We start from the raw sequence: 22,774 nt of genomic DNA on the forward strand, positions 1-22,774 counted from the left end.
AGGAATTTGATGCTCAGGATCTAAGAGATTCACCAACACTGATGTAGATCGTTAAATTACTTGCATTCTAATTGTGTAATCTAAGAGATTCACCAACACTGCGAGTACATCACAGGATCACCAACCACAGGCTACAGTGAAACCAACCAGATAAACAATCTACAGGATCACCAACCACAGGCCACAGTCCCTGACGGTTTCATGGGATGCTGCATCACATGGTCCGTTCGGATTAGAGGCCCATGACATGTGTGAAAAAATACGCCGGTGCGTATAAGTGACTGTTTGGATGCCAGCGTGCCTTATAGAGTAACGTCAAACCACTCCCGTTCGGAGAAAAAAAGGGTAGAAGAAACCCTACAGTTTTAAGAGGAGAAGAGACGGAAGGCAGTAACTACAGCGAGAGATTGCAGAGACGGAGAGAGATTTGGTGGGTTGGTGCGTTTCTCCCTCTTCCCCTCATTTAAAAAATCTGACCGTTGAGCCTGTAAGTGACTTACAGGGAAGTGACTTCCCACCCCCATCCCCCTGCAGTTTTTTAGTAGATTTGCCTGTAAGTGACTTACAGGTTGTAAGTTACTTACAGGTGATTTTTCTTCCCCAAACACCACCTGTAAGTGACTTCCCTGTAAGTCACTTCCCACTTACCCAACTTACAGGCATCCAAACAGGCCCTAAGATAAACTGAAAACACAAATATTAGCCTGATTCAAAACTTCTATGTACCCGTGAATATTTTAATTGAGGAGGTTCAATCGTCATGTTTTCATCACACTTAAATTTTGTATCTAGCTCAATTTTAGCCCAATGGCTTAAAATAATCTCATAAATTGAATTAGCAGGTATATTTCTTACAAACATCATTGCGGGCCAACTTAAGCTTTCAATGCAGGAACTTTCTGAAATTAGCATCCTCCTTGGGCACAGGAAAACCTGCACTCGATATAACTATACCAACTAAGGAAGAGGATTGAATGGTGTACCACGTACCACCGACCTATATGGTATGTGTATTCAAAGAAAAGCGTTGCCGCTCATTTAGCTCCCAGTTGTATCAACCCTTTAATGGATATCAAAGTTACATGGCACCACAATGATGTATTTATTATATCGGGCCATTTGGCGAGATCAGTTTATAGCACAAGACAAAAATGAATCATATCCAAAGTGCAAGTGGACCACTAAAAATAGAAGTGAAGACTGATTTTTACTATTAAAAAATTTATAAGGCTCACAATAATATATATATATATATATATATATATATATATATATATATATATATATATATATATATATATATATATATATATGTTTCCATCAAATCTGTTCATGAGGTCACACAAACCTCGATGAAGAGGAAAAACAAATATGATATTGATCCAAAACTTCTATAATCCCCAAAAGGGTTTCAATGGTAAACGTTCAATCCCCCACTGCTTTTTTCCAATGTAGTCCACTTGATATTTGGATCTGTCTTATTTTTCAACTCAAGCCTTGCGACAAGCTTGCCAAATGGACAGATGGTCCACTGAACTGGGTGACGTCAACACACTAGATAGGTCGGTGGTATGGTACACCAGCCAATTTGCTTCCGCTAACTGATGAGCCATTTCAGCAACATATATTAAAGAAAGAAAAAAAGAAAATTTTTAATAATAATTTTTTTAAAGTGGGTTTCCTCTTTTGGGGATTTTGTTATTTCTTCCCTTCTCTCTCTTATAAAAAGTGATTTTGAATCATGGATTCGATTCGAATTCACTCACAACATCCATATTCCAATTACAATAGGGGATTCACACACACACACACACACACACTCTCTCTCTCTCTCTCTCTCTCTCTCTCTCTCTCTCTCCCTCAAGTGTGCATATGCTCACCGTTATTGGTGCTTCGACAAGTTGGTTGCCAACAGTCGACCTCCAAACATCCCTATCTAAATGACTCACGATAATGTACAAGTATTTTTTATATTATTCTTTTCTCGGTGGTGGTGTTGGTGTTGGTGCTGGTGCTAGAATTCGGAGGCGGTGAAAGTGTTTTAATTTGAAGGTGGTAGTGGTGACATTGATGAAGTAGAAGAAGGAGATGGGCATTGGGCAATATTCGGCCCACATGCGCCTAATGCCCAATCCATGTGTGTGGTGTGTGCGTCGTATATTAGGGCTGAAAGTCGGGTGGGATCAACCCGACCCACCCATGACCGACCCAACACTGGGTTGAGCTCGGGCATGATGCATCCGGTTCGATCTCAGGCTTGGGCTATATAAACACTGACCTGATAAAACTTGGGTCGGACTCGGGTTGAGGTCTTGGGTTGCCTGATCCAACCCAAACCCAATCAATAAATAAGTTACTTATACATTATAATTGAGTGCGGATTGTCTGTGTTGAAGGCATGAGAAAGTCTAGTGTTGTCGGATTTCATTAGTCTATGCCATTTTTAATGACTCAAGCTAATAAGATATGCCGAATTTATCTCTCCCAAATAGATTGTGTGTTACACAACATGACTTTTAAAGCAGTAGTCCTATATTTTAGCTTATTTGTTTAGAAAAAAATGAAGTTCTTTATGATAAATAACTAAATATATAATTAATAAAATCATACATACAAAAAAAAGACGTATATTGAAAATATAATAGACTAATATGATAATGAAAATATTATCATGTATCCACCCGACCAACCCGATCGAGCCCGCTAGGGTCGGGTTAGGTTGAGAATTCCTAACCCGAGGTTGGGTTGGGTTAGGGTTGAGGTTGTTGGAGCTTGCGGTTGACGTGTTCCATTGATCATTCGGTAGTGGAAGATGGTGAAGAGAACGTTGGACCTTGGATGCGTCTCACGTCACCGAAAAACATTTTCATTTCTTCACTAGTGAAAGGTGTCTAATGGTATAACCTTCCCTTTCATAAGAAATCTACACCATAGATCATGTTGTTTGATGAAACCTAGACCTCCTTTTCTCTTTATTACTTGATTTCTATAATCACCCAAATTTGGAGGTTACATGAGTCGAGTGTTGAGGGTCAAATATTGCATATTAGACCCTAATTATTACCTGATTTTACAAACATGATAATGCTTAACGTCCTATTTTAATCGTATTTTTGTTGCAAGGTGAATTTAAAGAGCTTGAACTGAAAAGGGTATTAAAAGCATAGATTTAATGCTCTAAAATCACCAAAGTAAGGGATGGACCCCAGGGAACTAAGATCTAGGGATTTACACACCAAGGATCGGAGAAGATTAAGTGATTGGGTTTAAATGGGCCTGAAAGTCGTCCAGAATGCAAGATCACAGGGTTTTCACCATCCGTTCGGCTCGAAACTTATATTTATCCTGAGGACCCTAAATTGACTATACACGTCAAATTTCAGCCATTGGATTTTCGTGGAAGTGGCCCAACTGAGAGATTAGAGGGCATTAGCCATTAAAGAACATCTTGGTAATCTATAAGCGATCAAGGCTCAAACTTAACCGTTAGAAAGAGCGTGACAAATAATAAGTACTGGTGAAATTTCGTCTTATTTGCACAGTGCAATCAGGAGTTACAGACAGCGGAAGTTTTGACAACATAAAGGGTAGAATCGTAAATAAGTGATAACATGTGCATGACACTGTTGCACAAGAATTTCAACTGAGTTTCAATAGTGAATGTTCTCGGTGTTTGATCGGGTAGTATGGCCCACCTGATTACTGGAATCATTTCATTTTTGACCTCATGCTCTAAATTACAGTAACAAACCGGATAGATGGAGTGGATTCCTCAAGAAATCATCATAAGTGGACCCCATGCAATTTGAACAATCTAACGTAAGTGAAAGTAGGAATTTTAAGTGGTGAGCACCACTCAGCACCCTGACTGATTGTGTGGTCCATCCAAAACTTGGATCCACTCCATATTTTGGCTTATGGCCTAATATGACCAGACGATTTCAGCAAAGGGCACAGATCCAACGAAAGATTACTGCAAATGGGCCACACTGAATAAGCAATGATCAGTCAAAGCATGCTGACCGCACAATCCTTCTTGAATTCAAAATTCTGTTGCAAAAACGAAAACAGAGCGTCTATAGATGGGTTTTGTGGGCCACGATCTCGATCTACATGATCGATTTGGATTGTCCATTAGACTCTAAAGGGCCGTTTGACCAAGGCCTAGAGGAGGATCTTCCAAGTAAATAGCAAGAATGGTTTCCATCCGTTTAGACGCAGGTTGGATAGCAGGAAAGAAACTCTCGTGGGCCACACCGAATCTGAGTTGCACCACGACATCCTCGACTAGTTTTTCGAGCCGCATCCAATGGACGGACTGAATTTCTCAGAGAATCCCGATCATGGGCCCCACAAATCATCAGCACAGGAGGCGTGTGCGAGCCCTGTTTTACGAACGAATCTGACGATCTAGGTGGACCATCACGGATGGCTCTGCATGAAGATCCGGACCGTCCATCTTGTAGGCCATACAAAACCGTCCAAAGGGATGTTAGCCTTTTGGGAAGGAAGAGCGTTAGGAGATTGGCGTTCTTAGGTTTTCACTGTGTACGCAAAGGGGATGCGTAAAGGCTAGGCACGCACCGCCTCTTGGTGCGTAAGTTTATGCATACCACCGACTCCATTGACGCCAGCCATTCCTCCGCCCTGTTGCTATAAAAGGAGACATGAGAGAGAGCTTTGGAACTATCTTGGGCAGCCATGGAGGCACCTTGGGAGCCTGGAGCAAAGGAAGAGGAGAGAGAGAGAGCATGAGTCGGCCAGGACTTTTCTTCTCCTTCTTCTTTCTTCTTTTGATATTTTTAAGGGTGTTTAGTTGATCATGTCCATGATTAGTTAAACCTCTTAGCTAGGGCTAAGAGGTGAAGCTTGTAGTGTGATGGGGTGTGTTCTAGTGCTTTAATTCATGTTTACGTTGAACTGACTTTGATTATAGTTTGATTAATAGGAATGCTTTCAGTTTTTAATGGTTTGTTGTGACTTAAATTACAATGGATCTGCGATAGCTTTGAGCGTGTTCTTAGCATTATAAGGTTTGTGAATTTGGGAATCCTATTGTTTACCATCGTCTCCTGGGCATGGTTGGATGATGAAATCATTCCCAACATTCATACATCCCTTAGATTGGTTATGGATTGGCTAAATTCTGTTGTTTGCTTTGTCTTACGGGCATGGTTTTATGATGGAATCAATTTTAATTCCCATACCTATCTTCTATTTGATAACTAGATCAAAAGGAAGTTCATATTTGTGTTTTAATGGATTATCTTTCAACTAGTTGAAGATAGGACTCTAAATCCAGTTGTGTTCTTGAATCAAACGCAGATCTCCCTAATCTCTACAAGTGGAACCTTGACACCCTAGTTTCCCTCCTTTGAATTTTACAAGTTTTAGATAAATAGTTCACAATTATTCTCTTAAAAATTCCTTGATTTAAATTACATCTTCGCCTAGTTCTAGTTCGAGTTACTTTCAGATTACGTACAAGGTTCAGTCCCTGTGGATTCGACCTCGGTCTTACCGATATTATTACTACATCATAACCCTATACTTGGGGTGTGAACAAGTTTTTGGCGCCATTGACGGGAATTGACGGTTACATTTTTTTGAGATTAACTAGTTTGAAAATTAGGTTAAGATTAGGGTTTTCTAACTTTAGGATTAGATTTTATTTTTCTAACTGTAATTCTAGGATTTCCTTTTTAGAAACTAACTTACTTTTTAACTTTAGGTTTAGAACTTTCCTAATTATTTTTAGAAACTCTCTAATTTTAGGTTTTATTTTCTCTTTTTTAGAAATTTTCTAATTCTAAGATTTTTCTAATTCTAGGAACTAGTTTTTTTTAGAAACTTTCTAATTTTTATTTTTAGGATTAGGTTTTCTGTTTGATTTTTAGAAACTAACTTAACTTTCCTATTTTATAGGACCCTGACATAGATGTTCTAAATTGGTAATCTCTTTCTAATTTTATAGTTTTTCTATTTTCTATTTTTAGGATTAGGTTTTGTTTTTCTAGAAATTTTCTAATTCTAAGATTTCTTTTTATTTTTTAGAAACTAGCTTAGCTTTTTATTTGTAGGTTAGAAACTTTCCTTTTTAGAAACTAACTTTCTATTTTTGTTTTTAGAAACTAACTTATTTTCTAATTTTATGAACTTTATAACTTTAAAAACTAATTTCTTTTGTTTTCTTTTATAGGATCTTAACATAGGAACTCCAATCTGGTAATTTATTTCTAACTTCTTCTCCTTTTACTTTCTATACTGCTGTTGGATCTTTTCTTTTATTTCTCTTAGGATTAGATTCAGAGTTAGGGTTTCACCATATATATGTAAGAGTGGGAATGTCAGTATGTTGAGAAGAATAATATAAATTGGGATGATGATTATGATAGAAATCAACCTATGTCTCAAAACTTTTCTGAAGCCATCATCGAGAACCGACCGGAATATAATGCTCCACTGGTTAATGAGTCTTTACACGATCATATGCAGGAGAACAATTACACCCCACGGATTAATAAAACAGTACATGAGTGTTGGAGTTATCATAATTATGGGAGTGAGAATTGTTATTGTAACGTCCCAGAAAACTTTGTACAAAGACCCGAGTATCACCTCAGGCGGAACTACCCAAGGACTGCATCCTGTCGTATAATTTAGATGGAATTTAGTTAAGTACTAAACTAAATAATTGGTGGATTAATCTTGAGCCACCATTTTCACAAATGAGAAGGCCTAAAACCATGAGTACCACTGGCTCAATGCTACCTAAAGACCTAGGAGAAATTCCAAGAGCTTGTCGCTCTCAGGAGTACATTGAAACCTCGTATTGGACCTAGACCACACGTCGAGGGTCTGATGACCATGAAACTATAGGACTATTTCCGTCCTACTGGGTTTAACAACCATCGCGGGAATAAAGTCCAAATGGTGTCTAGAAACGTATAACTTGAGCCATGAGTGAAGTGCGTGAGAAACGCGAATACCTTTAGAAAACGAACTAAAACTTAAGTGAATTGGGTTGTTCTCTCTCACGCAAAATTGAGGATTTCGGACCGTTAGTTTCTGACCACACTTCACCCATGGGGAAAAGAAATTTTCCTGCACATATCCGTATAACTGTGGCCCCGATTGAGTAAGTATGACCGTTGATCTAACACAGGCTCTCCACAGTTGATTGGCTTATCCAATCACACCGAAATCAAGTCCTAGCATGGATTCATTAGTAGGGAATGTACTCTATGACGTATATGAGTTGTGGGCCTCCCTATGAGCCCTATTCATCAGAAACAGCCGCCCAAAGGGTATAAACTATGTATACAGTGGCCTTGGGGCCATTTGCATCACTTCTAGGCTTATAAATAGCCCTTATTTCTCTCCCTCACTCCCATATACGAATTTTACAAAAACCTTTAGGGAGAGAGAGGAGAAAAGAAGAGAAGAGGAAAGAGAGAGAAAAACTTGGGAGATCGCTGCAGGAATCCTCTCCCACGATTCCACGCACCAAATCTTCGCCCCGTTGCGCTACAAAACCTTTTTAGCTACGATTTTGGGTAAGAAATCCTAACTCTAATATTGTTGTAGAGATCCAGGATAGTTATTCGTCAACCTAGCTAACTTGTTTCATCATTTAGGTACCCGACGTTCCATTTTCGAAAACGTAGAGTTTGGACCGAATCCGAAACGAGTATTCCGACGAAAGGTGTGGATCATAAATGCTTAGGTTGTGGTTATCAATGCTTTCATGTCAGCTAATGATTTATGTCTAACTTAATTGCTACCGTATTAGTTTAGATACGTTGATTTATATATGTTATACATATATGAACTGTGATGAGTAAAAGATGCATCCCATGTGTTTGTTGAAATGTTTGAATGAATATTTGAAAATGATTTGTGCTTGCTATGATTACTGGTCTAGGATTCATCATTGTCATATGCATGTTGATCTCTCTATATAAGGAATTGATAAAACATATGTTGTAACTAACCTAGTCTATGTGTTTGATGAATTGTCTGAATGAAAAATTGTTGATAATTTGTATTTACTATGAGTATTTAGATAGGATTCTTTATTGTCTTATGCATATGTATGATTTCCTTTATGTAATCATAATTTCCTCTGTGTAATTAATTGATAAAATGTAAGTGTTTGGTATCATGATCGATGTGTTTGATGAAATGCGCAAATGAAGAATCCACTTGGATTATTTGTTAAATACTAAGATGAATATCACATGGGTTTGATCGCTACATATGAGTAGGTTAAGGCTACAACGTAGCTCAGGAAATCGGTAACAATCCCTGTTTGGGTGGTCGAATTAGTCTCGCCACATTAGGTATACTCGATGAATCTGGGTCGCACGACGATTGTCGACAGTGGTTAGGCCACGAGGGGTGCTTATGCGCTTCATGTCAATTAAGTTAGCATGTGCCCGTACCAATCGAACTTGCCTAACAAACTGATTGGTCTATTGTGTGTTTACCATATACGGACACTACTGCTTGAATCTGAGGTACCCCTCATCAATGTAAAGGCTCACTTTAACTATGGTACCACGATCCGCTAGACTCATGAGCCAGGCATGGTGGTATGGGACAACGTGTTCCAGCTGTCGGCCTATGCTGGGGTGACGAGTCTCCCCGTAGTGACCAGTGAACAACTCAGACTCGTGAGCCGGGCATGGTGGTATGAGACACCGTCTTCGTGTTGTTGCCTACGCTGAGGTGATGAACCTCCCTATAGTGACTGCGAGTATAAATTCTTGAACTTGCCTATCGAATGCGTTTCATTAGGAGTGATGACCCTACAACTTACCTATCATATGTGCTTAATTAAGAGTGACGAATCTAGATGGATCATTCGATTCGGGTCATGATATAAAGGGAGGTATCCTAGCTTCCCAAACTGGTTGTATGAATAAGCTTAATTAATTACTTGGCTAACACGACCATGCATCGCGCTGCATTAGTTAGGATGTGCTTTAAAGGCGATGAAGTTGCACCATTTTAAGGAAGTGTTGTCATATGCGAAATAGGTTGTCGGAGTCGCTTGCGAGGGAGTTTCGATGCGAGGGCATACATCATTACTTGCACTCCATTCCTGCATTAAAAATAGTAGTTAGGAAGTGATTGTTATGTTGCTTTATCATTACTGCTTGATTGACTTAATAACATGTTAACTTTTGCCTTATAGAACTACTGAGTTGATCACTCACTCCCATTCTGGGACGGTATTTTAAAACACCAACCAGACTCTGATTTAGATGCAGATGCTGATGAAGTCTATGTAATGGAGTAGGACTTTATGGATAAGGAGGAAGATTTCTCCTACTTTTAGCTCTCGGGCGGGTCGATGTAGACCTCGTACTGACACGCAGGGTCCACTGGGATATCTGGCTTAGTTGGACACTTTACACTTCCATATTTTGTTCATTTTGAGATAATACATGTATATATTAAACCTGGTTACATACTCATACTCTGGAGGTTTGTGAAACACCCCATTGCTAAAATAAATATGTTTCAGACTTCCACTTGCTTAATTTAATTATATTCGGAGTATGATATGTTGTTTTAGTATAATCTCACTCACGCTTAACTCATTAATATGGACAAAATCTGAACATCATCATCCATACTGCATAAGTGATGTTTTGAATCTCGGGAGTAGAGCCTCGCTCGACCCTCAAAATTCAGGGCATTATAGTTATCACCCATCAGATAAGAAGAAAACAATGCATGATTATGTCATGGGTGATAATATGTATTACCAACCATCAGATTCTCCCACCTATGATCCGTATGATTATAATCAGTGGAAACATCAATATGAACCAACAATGTATCCTAGTGAACATTCTCTTAGGTCTTCTACCTTTGAAATTCAATTAGAAACTATCCAAGAGAAGTCACTTCAGGGCGACATATATGATTTTTTGGGCCTTAGAAAAATGATAGAAGTGCTTGTAGTGCGCATCGATAAGACATTGGAGGCTCGTTCGTCTCAGCTACAACTTAATCTAGAAACACAATGCAAGGAAAGAGATCCTAACTCGCTTGTGAAACCAACTAAATTATGAATGAGGAGTTGGAGTCCATTAATGAGCATATGGTTCAATTTCCCGATGAGTCGATCTCGATGACGGTCCAAAGAATGGTCAAGAGACGTGGGTGTCTTTCAAATATAATGATAGTGACACACTTCACTCACATGGCATACATGATTTCAATGATGAGGGAGAAGTTAGTTTATTTGAACCTCAACCTAATTTAGGAATAAAATGTGAGGAAAGCGATCCCATCCTAAGTGTGCATTGCACGGAATTAGACAATGATGCGTATTGGGATGACGATCATGATGTTCAGCCCAAATTCCCCTGGAATCAATCTTAAGTATGGTCCAGGTCTGTGATCAAGAAGTACACGAAGTGATCAGTCATAAGGATCTACTCTACTCATCTGACATGCCTGATTTAAATGTGGAGGATGAGCTCCTTACAATCGACTCTTCTAACTCTTGTGAGACATGGTTGGACCACTCTCCTGAATTGAATGATGATATGATTCGGGAGAAGGACGAGTTGCTCGATATGATTCTGGAATTTGAAACCACCCAGTTGAGGCCATCATCTAAGTTGTACACGTTTGACAATTCAATGCCTCGATTGAGTAGTTTCAATGAACAGAGTGTTCACATTAATGCTTCCCTTGTTGATTTTCAATTTGTCTGTGTAGGGCAGGAGCAAGAGAGCATGCGTCCATCTACTTTCAGAGACGATGGAATCCTTGGACAGATCATCACGAACTTTAATGTGAAAAATAAGTCACTCTCAGCTGAATTTTCCAACTCTTCAGATGATTGCTTGACACACTTTGCAGACTCAGATAATCTCATGATAAAAGACACAGTGAATGCCTTGCAAGATATTATCTCGGTAGTTGTCACAGACCGAGAAAATTCTTATTTTGAAGCCCCTCCTTCCCCAGACCCTGAATGTTTACCATTAAAGGAGGAGGAGCTAGAAATTGAACCAAAGTCTGGAACTTCGGAATGTGTTGAGACTACAACTGCTGAGAATTTTTCTAAATTTTATCAACCTATAGTCTCTGATTCACCATGGGGTACTAACATTGAAACTTTTTCAGTCACAGGTGAATCATATATATTTTGGATACCTTAAGCGATTCAACTACAATCTTGTGCTGAGGTCCATAAATTTCTTTGGAAATTCATGCTCTATGGCATCCAAGCTTATTACAAAAAGGGCTTTTGGATGATCATGTTGAGAAACCTACTGAGAAATTTATCTAGATATTGATCAGAAGAGGAACCTTGTGGCATGACTGAGTAGCTTTTCCCTTGCTTTCATAGAAGTAGGATAGTTTACTTGATGCCGTTCTAGGATAGTCGGCTTTATGCCGTTAGGATAGTTTACTTGCCAGTTGTTTTAGGATAGTTTGTTTTTGTTGGATTTGTCTTATGCCGAACCACCGTCACGCTGAAATCTCTTTGGAAAAAGCCTTTCAAACTCCTTTATCAGGTACTATCTTTCCATTATTTCTCTTTCAATTTCGTTGTCTCATGTGCATTACATGCTTATATCTTTTACATTGAGGACAATGTAGATTTTAGGTTAGGGATGAGAGATTAGGTTACCTGATCAGTATTTTCTTGCTTTTGAGCAAAAATTGTAGAAAATTTTTAAAATTTTTATAGAAATTCTTGTGAAGTCGAAGTGATTTTGAGGGCCATCTTAATTTTAGAAGTATGCGATACGTAATGTTGGTAATTGATGACTCTTGGATTCAAGTATCTGTAGAATTCACAGTTAAGTTCAAATTGTTAATCCATGATTAGAAGTTTTAAACATTGATTGAGTCATGATTCCACATGTCACACTTGACTTACACGTAAAAGCCTTAGTATTGAATTGTTAACCTGGTAGTCACTAGACATGGAAGGAACCAATCTGGAGAATTTGTCCATAATGTTCAAAGAAAAAAAATTAATACCTTGCTAAAAAAGAGTTGTCTTCGGAACGGATTGGGCAAATGATCTTCACCATGGGTTTGCTCCCTATAGGTGAGGGCTCGTTTCCCCTCCTTGGCTTTACCTTTAAAAGATTGGCGTAGCATGAAAGCCATCGATGGAAAAATCAAAAGGTGAAAAAATGAAAAGTTGAATTGTAAGGCAAGTTTTAGTTTAGGTTATGGTTATCTTGAATGCTCTTGTGATTATCAATATTATCATGAAAATAATGAATTGAGCCTTTGATTGTGGTAAGTTTAGGTTTCACCATTAACCCATGGAACTCAATGTTTAGAATTTTTCTAATCAATGGATCAAAACCTTGAACTTGACTATGAAGTTTACTGTGCGCTTGAGTCTAGGAGAAAGTAATGGCTAACATTTATGGATATTAGAATTCTATTGATTGGACTGTTGTTCAAAAATCACTTGAGTTTATAGAAATTATCTTGTAGTTTTCAACTTATTTTTCACATACTTTGCTCGGGACTAGCAAAATGCTGGTTGGGGATTATGTTAATGGTCAAATATTGCATATTAGATCCCAATTATTCCTTGATTTTATGAACATGATAATTCTTAATGTCCTATTTTAATCGTATTTTTGTTACAAGGTGAATTTAAAGAGCTTGAACTGAAAAGGGTATTAAAAGCATGGATTTAACGCTCTAAAATACTAAGGCAAGGGACGGACCCTGGGGGACCAAGATCGAGGGATTTACATACCAAAGATCCGAGAAGATTAAATGATTGGGTTTAAAGGGGCCTGAAAGTTTTTCAGAATGCAAGATCACAGGGTTTTCACCATCCGTTCAGCTTGAAACTTTATATTTGGCCTGAGGACCCTAAATTAACCATACATGTCGAATTTCAGCCATTTGATCTTTGTGGAAGTGGCCCAACTGAGAGATCAGAGGGCGCTAGCTATTAAAGAACATCTTGGTAATCCATAAGCGATCAAGGCTCAAACTTAGGCGTTAGAAAGAGCGTGAAAAATAATATGTACTGGTGAAATTTCGTTTCATTTGCATGGTGCAGTCAGGAGTTACGGACGGCGAAAGTTTTGACAACATAAAGGGTAAAATCGTAAGTGATAACATGTGCATGGCACTGTTGCACAAGAATTTCAATTGAGTTTCAATGGTGAATGTTCTTGGTGCTTGATCGGGTAGTATGGTCCACCTGATTACTGGAATCATTTCATTTTTGACCTCATACCCTTAATTACGGTAACAAACCAGATAGACGGAGTGGATTCCTCGAGAAATCATCACAAGTGGACCCCATGTAATTTGAACAATCCAATGTAAGTGAAAGTAGGAATTTTAAGCGGTGAGCAGCACTCAGCACCTTGATTGATCGTGTGGTCCATCTAAAACTTAGATCCACTCCATATTTTGGCCTATGGCCTAATATGGCCCGACAATTTCATCAAAGGGCACAGATCTAGCGAAAGATTACTGCAAATGGGCCATACAGATCCAGCGAAAGTTCGGTCAAAGCACGCTGACCACACAATCCTTCTTGAATTCAAATTTCTGTTGCGAAAACGGAAACAGAGCGTCTGCAGATGGGTTTTGTGGGCCACGATCTTGATCTGCATGATCGATCTGGATCGTCCATTAGACTCTATAGGGCCGTCTGACCAAGGCCTAGAGGTGGATCTTCTAAGGAAACAACAAGAATGGTTTCCATCCGTTCAGACGTAGGTTGGACAACAGGAAAGAAATTCTTGTGGGCCACACCGAATCTGGGTTGCACCATGACATCCTCGACTGGTTTTTCGAGCCACATCCAATGGATGGACTGGATTTCTCAGAGAATCTTGCTTATGGGCCCCACAAATCATCAACGCAGGAGGCGTGCGCGAGCCCTATTTTGCAAATGGATTTGACGATCTAGATGGGCCACCACGGATGGCTCTCCATGAAGATCCGGACCGTCCATCTTATAGGCCCTATAAATCCATCCAAAGGGATGTTAGCCTTTTTGGGAAGGAAGAACATTAGGAGATTGGTGTTCTTGGGTTTTCACTGTGTACGCAAAGGGGATGCGTAAAGGCTACGCACGCACTGCCTCTTGCTGCGTAAGTTTATGCATACCACTGACTCCACTGACGCTAGCCATTTCACCACCCTGTTGCTATAAAAGGAGACGTGAGAGAGAGCTTTGGAACCATCTTGGGCAGTAGTGGAGGCACTTTGGGAGCCTGGAGCAAAGGAAGAGGAGAGAGAGCGTCAGCTGGCCAGGAGTTTTCTTCTCCTCCTTTCTTGTTTAGCTTTTCTTCTCCATCATTTGCGTTTGGTTTCCTTAAATCTTTGACATGTGAATTCTTCAATAATGACCATCAAACATCAAGTCTTCACTTGATTAGTATTTGATTTTTAATCTTACTTCTTAAGCATGATTTCATCTTTGTCTTTTGGATTACCTCGCATGTATAAAATATATGTCATGGAATGAATATATCACTTGAATGCATAGAAACTAATGCAATTGAGAGGATATATATACACTATTTAGATGTTATCACCACAAGCATGAATTAGCATTAGGCAGATGCCGACCCAATATTCGAGTCCAAGCCTAATGCCCATCTCCTTCTTCTACTCAACCAAGTTCACTACCACCACCTGTGAATTCAAACACCTCCACAACCTTCGAATTCCAGCACCAGCACCAACACCAACACTAAAAAAAGAATAAAATGAAAAATACCTATATATTATCATGAGTCATCGAGATAGGGAGGGATAAGAGAGGCAGTAATGCTCGAAGGTTGACTAGAAACTTGTTGAATCTCCAAGAATGGTGGCACTATGCATGCTCTAGAGAGAGAGAGAGAGAGAGAGAGAGAGAGAGAGAGAGAGAGAGAGAGAGAGAGAGAGAGAGATGAGGGTAAGATCCCCCTTTAGTAATTGGAATACGACCATTATGAGTAAATTCCTCAAATCGAACTCGTGATTCAAAATATTTTTGAATGGATTTTGAATTGGAAAGAAGGATGAAATTACAAAATCTCCAAAAGAGGAAACCCTAAAACTAAAACCTCCATTTTTATTTTTTCTCTTATTAAAAATTTTCTTTTTTCTAATACCCATTGATGACATGGTTGATTAGTTGGAGTGGACCTAACATAAACTAGGGCATAAGGATTTCCTATGCCCTAGAAATAAAGGATTCACACTCTTTGAACAAATGCTTAGAGCGACTAATGGCTAGGGTTTGTCAGCCATTCGAGCTTATCCCACCTCTGACAGACTTGTGGATTCGGAGTATCAAGCCTGAGGGTTGGACATAGGTTTAAAATGTATCTAAATTGAGTTGGTCTTAAACCATTTGTCCAAAAGCCCATCAACCGGCCCGACTTGTTAGGATTTGCAAAGGTTGATCATTGAAACAAACTATTATTTTCTATCCTTTATATAAATTCAAGCTTTTTTCCTTTAATTAAATCGTAGTGTTTTAATCAATAAAGATTGTAGAAAGAGAGAAAAAAGAGGTGAAGAAAGAAGATGTTCGACTTAGAAATAACAGAGCTTTGGCTCGAGAGTGATGCGATGGAAGAGGTTGTAAGACTCGTATCCTAGCTTGTACTATTCCGTAGGCTTCCGTGGCCCTCCCGGTTGAATTTCGGCGACTCGCGACGCCTGGACAGTAGTTGCACGTGATCCCGAGTTGTATCCTATATTCTAGAGTCAGCTTGACATGAGACTTGTACCAGTACGACTGCGCCATCGCCGCGGTTCCAATGCCGCGTCTCGTGCACTGAGGTGATACCCGGGCCAGGAGATGTGGCCTCGCATTCAGTTCGAAAAAAATGTCACGCTTTGCAAAACCTAAGAGAACATCCCATCAATCCCATCAATCAAGTACACATCACACATCAATGCCAAGTACAACCACCCCTCTCTCTCTCTTACAACAAGTACACATCCATCACCCATCAGCCATCTCTCACCCATCACACCCCATCACTCATCCATCCCTCTCTCTCTCTCTCTCATCTCTCTCTCCCTCATTCTCCAAGCAACCCACGTCCAAGCTCCATGAGAGAGCTTGGTGTGGCCCACCTTCCTACCCTCCTCACCTCTCATCTCCACCATCCAACCTCCATCATCCTCCATCAATTTTGGAGCTTTGGAGCTAAAGGATCCAAGGAGTCTAAAAGAAGTAAGAACGGTGGGTGATCAACCGTTGGATTTCATTTTGTTTAGGGACCACTTGTCGTGGGACCCATCATGGTGTATGCATTGTATAGGGAGGGCCCATAATGGCGGGGTCCCTCTCTTTCTCACCGATCTCTCTCTCTTTCCTTCTCTCTCTCTCTCTCTTTTTGATTGTTTGATGTGGCCCACCTATTAGGTGCATGCACGACTGATTCAGACCGTCCAACCATTGGGCCAGCCCTGCCACCCAATCTGGATGAAGGGAAATTACAAATATCAAGTTGATCCAAAGCTTTGACCCACCTGATAGCCGTGTATCATCTAGGTTGTCCGTCCACTGGCCTGGATGAAATGAAAACACATATATCAGCTTGGTATAAGCTGGTGGGCCACACGTGTGGACCCACCAGCTGTATGCCGTCCTTGGACAGTGTTGTGGGAACCACTGTAATATGTGTTGTATCCACCGTCCAGCAGCTGGACGGTGGTACACACCCTGATGTAAGTGTTTCATTAATGCCGTCCATTCATAGGGCGTGGGGACCCACCTCACACGTGTGGCACGTGTAAGGGTGGGGCCCATTAGATATATGGATTTAATCCACACTGTCAGCAAATGTTGTGGACCCCATCATGCAGTATGAGTTATATCAAACTGTCCATCCATTTTTTTGGCAGCCGTGGGACCCACTCCACACGTGCTGCATGTGTGGAGGTGGGGCCCATATTGATGTATGCGTTCCATATCCAAGCCGTCTGTTGGAGGGACAGTGGATCCTAGCAGCAAGGTTGCTGCATTGACTTCAGCTAGTTCCATGGGACTCACCTGTTGGAAATGGGTTGGCTAGTGTATTGCACTCAGCTATATAGCTGATGTTTTTACATCAACGAGTGTGGAGGTGGGGCCCACCTTTATGTGTGTTTTGTATATCCACTGCCCATCCATTTTGACGTGGCTACACCATGATGTATAATTTAATCCACATCATCTAGATATTGCTGGACAGTGCTAAATCATGTTTAGACAGTGCTGGACAATGTTTGGATGGCGCTGATTTATATAGACAATGTTTGGATGGCGCTAATTTACATAGACAATGTTTGGACGATGTTGATTTACATAAACAATGTTTGGATGACACCGATTTACATGGATACTGTTTGGACGCTACCGATTTACTTGGACAATGTTTGGACAGTGCTGATCATCATACATGGGCCATGTGTGCAGTGATACACATGTTATACCTACAACTATTGAAATGATTTTAGTGTAGCCCATATGATGAGGCTCACCTTGATATATTTGTGGCCGTCCATGAGGCCCACCTTGATGTATTTTTAGCCCATCCATGAGGCTCACCTTGATGAATTTGTAGCCCGTCCATGAGGCTGGACGTGTTGTATATGAGGCCCATGTAATGTGACCCACTTGATATTAATATAGCCCACGTGGTGTGTGTAAGGGCCCATGAGCAGGGCCCACTTGTTATGTATCCGTGGCCTTTGTCAAGGCCCAATATGATGTTTTTATGGCTCACCTTGATATATTTGTGAGCCATCCCTGAAGCCCACCTTGATATATTAGTGCGGCCCATTGATGTAGTTCACTTGATGTGTATGAGGCCCATTAGTGCAGCCCATTATGATGTATGTGGCCCACCGTGATGCGGCCCATTGCGACGTGTATGAGGCCCGATATGTTGTATATGAGACCCATATGATGAGGCCCGATGTACTGTATAAGCCCCATGTGATGTGGCCCTTTGTGATGTATATTAGGCCCGTTGCGATGTATATTAGGTCCATGAGTAAGGCCCGATGTGAAGTATATGAAGTTCATGTGGGCGGCCCCTTGTGATATATGTTACGCCCTTGCGTGTGTGGCTATGGGCCCACTTTATGTTCGGCTCTATGTGGGCCACTCCTTGGGAGCAATATTGGTTAGATGTCCACATTGATGGGTAATGGTGGTTGGATGTCCACATTGTGACCTTTCCTTAGGCCTTGTTAGGTCCATTCTCATCATTCTCTTAGTGGGTTAACCCTAATTAGTGGGCCCCATTCACTATAGACGGATGGCTCCGTGTTATCAGATTTGATATAACCACGGCTGAGGGCCGATCTTTACATTATGGTTGATCAACTGTTCATCGATGGACCTCACCTTATTTATATGCCGGTTTGTCAAGGCCGATTGTATAGGTCGATTCTGATTTGTCGAGGCCGAGTATCGAGGTTGATTCCACTCGTCGAGGCTGATTATATAGGCCGATTCTGATTTGTTGAGGCCGAGTATCGAGGCCGATTTCAATTTGTTGAGGCCGATTATATAGGCCGATTCTGATTGTCGGGGCTGATTGTATAAGCCGATTCCAATTGTCGAGGCCGATTGTATAGGCCGATTCCAATTGTCGAGGTTGATTGTATAGGCCGATTTTGATTTGTTGAGGCCGATTCCAATTGTCAAGGTCAATTGTATAAGCCGATTCCAATTGTCAAGGCCGATTCCGATTGTCGAGGCCGAGTATCAAGGCCAATTTCACTTGTTGAGGTCGATTGTATAGGTCGATTCCGATTGTCGAGGTCGAGTATCGAGGCCGATTCTGATTTGTCGAGGCCGATTATGATTGTCGAAGCCGAGTATCGAGGCTGATTGTATAGGCCAATTCCAATTGTTGAGGTTAAGTATCGAGGCCGATTGTATAGGCCGATTCCGATTATCAAGGCTGAGTAATGAGGCCGATTCCGATTATCGAGGCCGAGTACCGAGGCTGATTCCGATTGTCGAGGCCGATTGTATAGGCTGATTCTGATTGTCGAGGCCAAGTATCGAGGCCGATTCCGATTGTCGAGGCCGAGTATCGAGGCTGATTCCACTTGTCGAGACTGATTGTATAGGCTGATTTCGATTGTCGAGGCCGAGTATCGAGGCCGATTGTATACGCCGATTCCGATTATCAAGGCCGAGTATCAAGGCCGATTGTACAGGCCGATTTCGATTATCGAGGCCAAGTATTGAGGCTGATTCAGATTTGTCGAGGCCGATTGTATAGGCCGATTCCAATTGTCGAGGCCAAGTATCGGGACCGATTCCGATTGTCGAGGCCGATTGTATAGGCTGATTTCGATTGTTGAGGCCGAGTATCAAGGCCGATTTCGATTTGTCGAGGCTGATGGTATAGGCCGATTCCAATTGTCAAAGCTGAGTATCGAGGCCAATTTCGTTTTGTCGAGGCTGATTGTATAAGTCGATTCCGATTGTCGAGGCCGAGTATTGGGGCAGATTCTGATTGTCGAGGCTGATTGAATAGGCCAATTCCGATTATTAAGGTCGATTCTGATTGTCGAGGCCGATTGTATAGGCCGATTCCGGTTGTTGAGGTCGAGTATCGAGGCCAATTTTGATTGTCGATTCCGATTGTTGATTACGATTGTCGATTACGATTATTGAGGTCGATTTTTATTATCGAGGCCGATTTCGATTGCCAAGGCTGATTGTCGAGACCTATGTGATGTATATGCAGCCCGTGTTTAAGGCCTAATATGATGTATATGAGGCCTATGTGATGAGGTCCATTATAATGCATTTGAGGGCCAGGCGATGGAGCCCATTGTAATGTATGTTAGGCCCATGTGAAAGGCCCATCGTGATGTGTATTAAGCTCTTGAGTGAGGCCTATGATGTTGTATATTTGGCCCTTGTGTCAGGCCATGGGTCCACTATATGTTAGGCTCTATGTGGGTCATTCCTTAGGAGCAATGTTGGTTAAATGTCCACATTGTCGAGGCCGATTGTTGATGCCAGTTATTGATACTGATTATGAGTATGTGATGACATAGCATCATGATACATGCTCATACGCATCATTTGCATGTTTATTGTGAGATATGATTGACTCTTGCATATGCCATAGTACAGATGGTTTATGAGACTCCCTGATAGGTGGAGTTATTCCACATGAGTGTACGGTATGCGCAGGATTGATGCATGATTGGACTACATGACTCATGCATCTTGTATCATGTGAGTGTGATTATTGTACGCCCTAGCGACATCAGGGCTGTGACCTCCACAGGCATGTCGTGGATGGCCAGATGGGACACCAAAAATATTTGGTTCGAGCATTTGGGCACTTTGGATGTCCATGGTGAAAGTCTCTAAACCTCTGAGGCCAGGAGACGCCCTAATGTCAAGACCAAGTAGATATATGAGTGCCCGAGTGCCGAATACCATAAGGCCGCGTCTCCCATTATGTCTGGTTGGTTAGGAGGGGGTGTGGCCTTACCCCCTTGAGCGTAGGGGGCATAGCTAGGCTGAGTTTGACTAGCTCGTGAATGGGTCCGCTATCATCGTGCCTGGTAGATATTGGCTGACTATTGGCCAGGTGGATACTGAGGTCTCTTCCACTTGCATGGTCGCACATCAGTGGGTGACGATTTGCATGTAGAGTGTACTAAACCCCGGTGATGATCCTAGAGAGGAACTGTACTGATATGTGGACTTATCGAGTAGGAGTTGCATAATCATTCATTTATTCACTATTCACTGGAGCTGGTGGTGCGCAATTACGTGTACTTTCGCATGACCAGGATTTCGGTTGGGCGTGCGAATAACCTGAGATCAGGAGTCTATTACATTAAGTCTGGCTATCTAAATTTAAGTATGAGACTGGTTTGGATAGAAGTCCCTTGTGATGGACCCAAAGCCTGCAATACTACATACTATCATCCCAACTTTATTCCAGCCTAGTCATTTCATTCGCACCGCATATTGCATTGCATCATCAGCATCTGATATTTGGCTTACTGTCCCCGCATTGCATAGCTGATCTACATTGCTTCATCAGCATATGATATTATTTTTATTAAATTTTTGCATCACATAGCCTGGATAAGGCTGATGGTATTTATGGGCCTATCAGCATGTTTTCGCATTACTCTGATATTGTATGATTTATGATCTTGCTAGTAATTTTGATATTGTATGATTTATGGGCTTATCAGTATTTTCGCTTACTCTGATTACTTTGATATTACTTACTCGACACTTACCTTGTGTACACACTTTCACTACCCACTAAGCTTTCTATAAGCTTATGCATGATAGATGCATGCAGGTAGCATTAGGTTGCAACAGCGTTGAGCTTGGAGCATGCAACGGACCTCTGGAGCTTTGATTTTCGATACATGCATTTCCCTTTCAGCATTGTATTCAAATGATTATATTAGTGGATATGTGATGATGATGTTGCATTTATGATTTGGGTAAACCTGTGGTTATGCTTCTTATGAGAAAAATGTACTTTGGAAAATCCTCCTTGTAGGACTCTAGGATCGGAACCTGGCGTATGCGCGCTAGGAGCTGTGAATGGGGTACTACGGAGGCTGTCAGCATCGGATTCGGTGATCGAAAATTTTACGAGCCTGGTTTTCGAGTTTGGGGCGTGACAGAGGTCATCTTCAGTGAGCCATGCTCCCATTGCATCAGTAAGAAACGAGAATGCTTCTGATCCCATTACGTCTAAGAAAGAGAGTGATGGTGAATTTTCGCTTCTTCAAACATTCCCACCACTATCACCGCCATGCTCTCTTCCATGCTGCAATGGATGGATTGCATCACACCTTTGAGAACTATTCGATTTACAAGGTAGGGTAGGGAGAAGGAACTCAGGCTTAGGCTCGGGCTGGCCTTATATAAACATTTCAGGCTGGGCTCGGGCTACATTATGGGTCGAGTTTGGGCTTACATTGGACAATTCATGTCGGTCTTAGATAAATCTTGGCCTTATATAAACATTTCAGGCTGGGCTCGGCCTACATTATGGATAGAGTTTGGGCTTACATTGGACAATTCATGTCGGTCTTAGATAAATCTTGGCTTATCCCTAACCCAACCCATTGACGCCCCTTTTAACGACTATCAGGTAAGCTACATGCATATGAAAAAAATGACACAACTATTTTTTCCTACCCATTGATTTTCTACGTGTGCCCCATCATATTTGTAGAATATATTTACACTTGATCTTACCTTGCCAAATTTGACGGCTAATAAGCCATCATGTGGTAGCACCATTATATAAAAGATCAAGACACGATTCTCATAGCTAATATGATTGACAAGAGGAGACCGTGAAGCACAAGGAAAGTTGCCACCAAGAGACATGTCATTGTGCCTCATGAAAAGTTGTTACATGACATATGGCAAAATAAGAGAGGCCAAGGACTCTATGATAACCCATAAAGAGGATTCACGACTGTTTTTTTAGCTAGCGTGATTCTTCCCACGACACATGACAGAGTACGAGTGGCTACACATACGTGAAGCCATGAGCGAAGAGCTCTAACACACACGATTAGCTAAGGCAATGATCAATAGAGATGCATGATGTCACTTAATTGGCCAAATGCATCTGGAAGTAAGCTAATTATCAAAAATCAGGAAGGATTATCTCAAAATAGAAATATGATTAGCTAAGCTTGTTAGAAAATTGGTTGATTAGAAGAAAAACTCGCAAATTCATCTTGAGTTAGAAGCGTAATAGGCCATGTTTACTAATTGGCCAAT

Source organism: Magnolia sinica, chromosome 19, assembly GCF_029962835.1.
Source record: "Magnolia sinica isolate HGM2019 chromosome 19, MsV1, whole genome shotgun sequence".
NCBI classification, from domain to species: domain Eukaryota; kingdom Viridiplantae; phylum Streptophyta; class Magnoliopsida; order Magnoliales; family Magnoliaceae; genus Magnolia; species Magnolia sinica.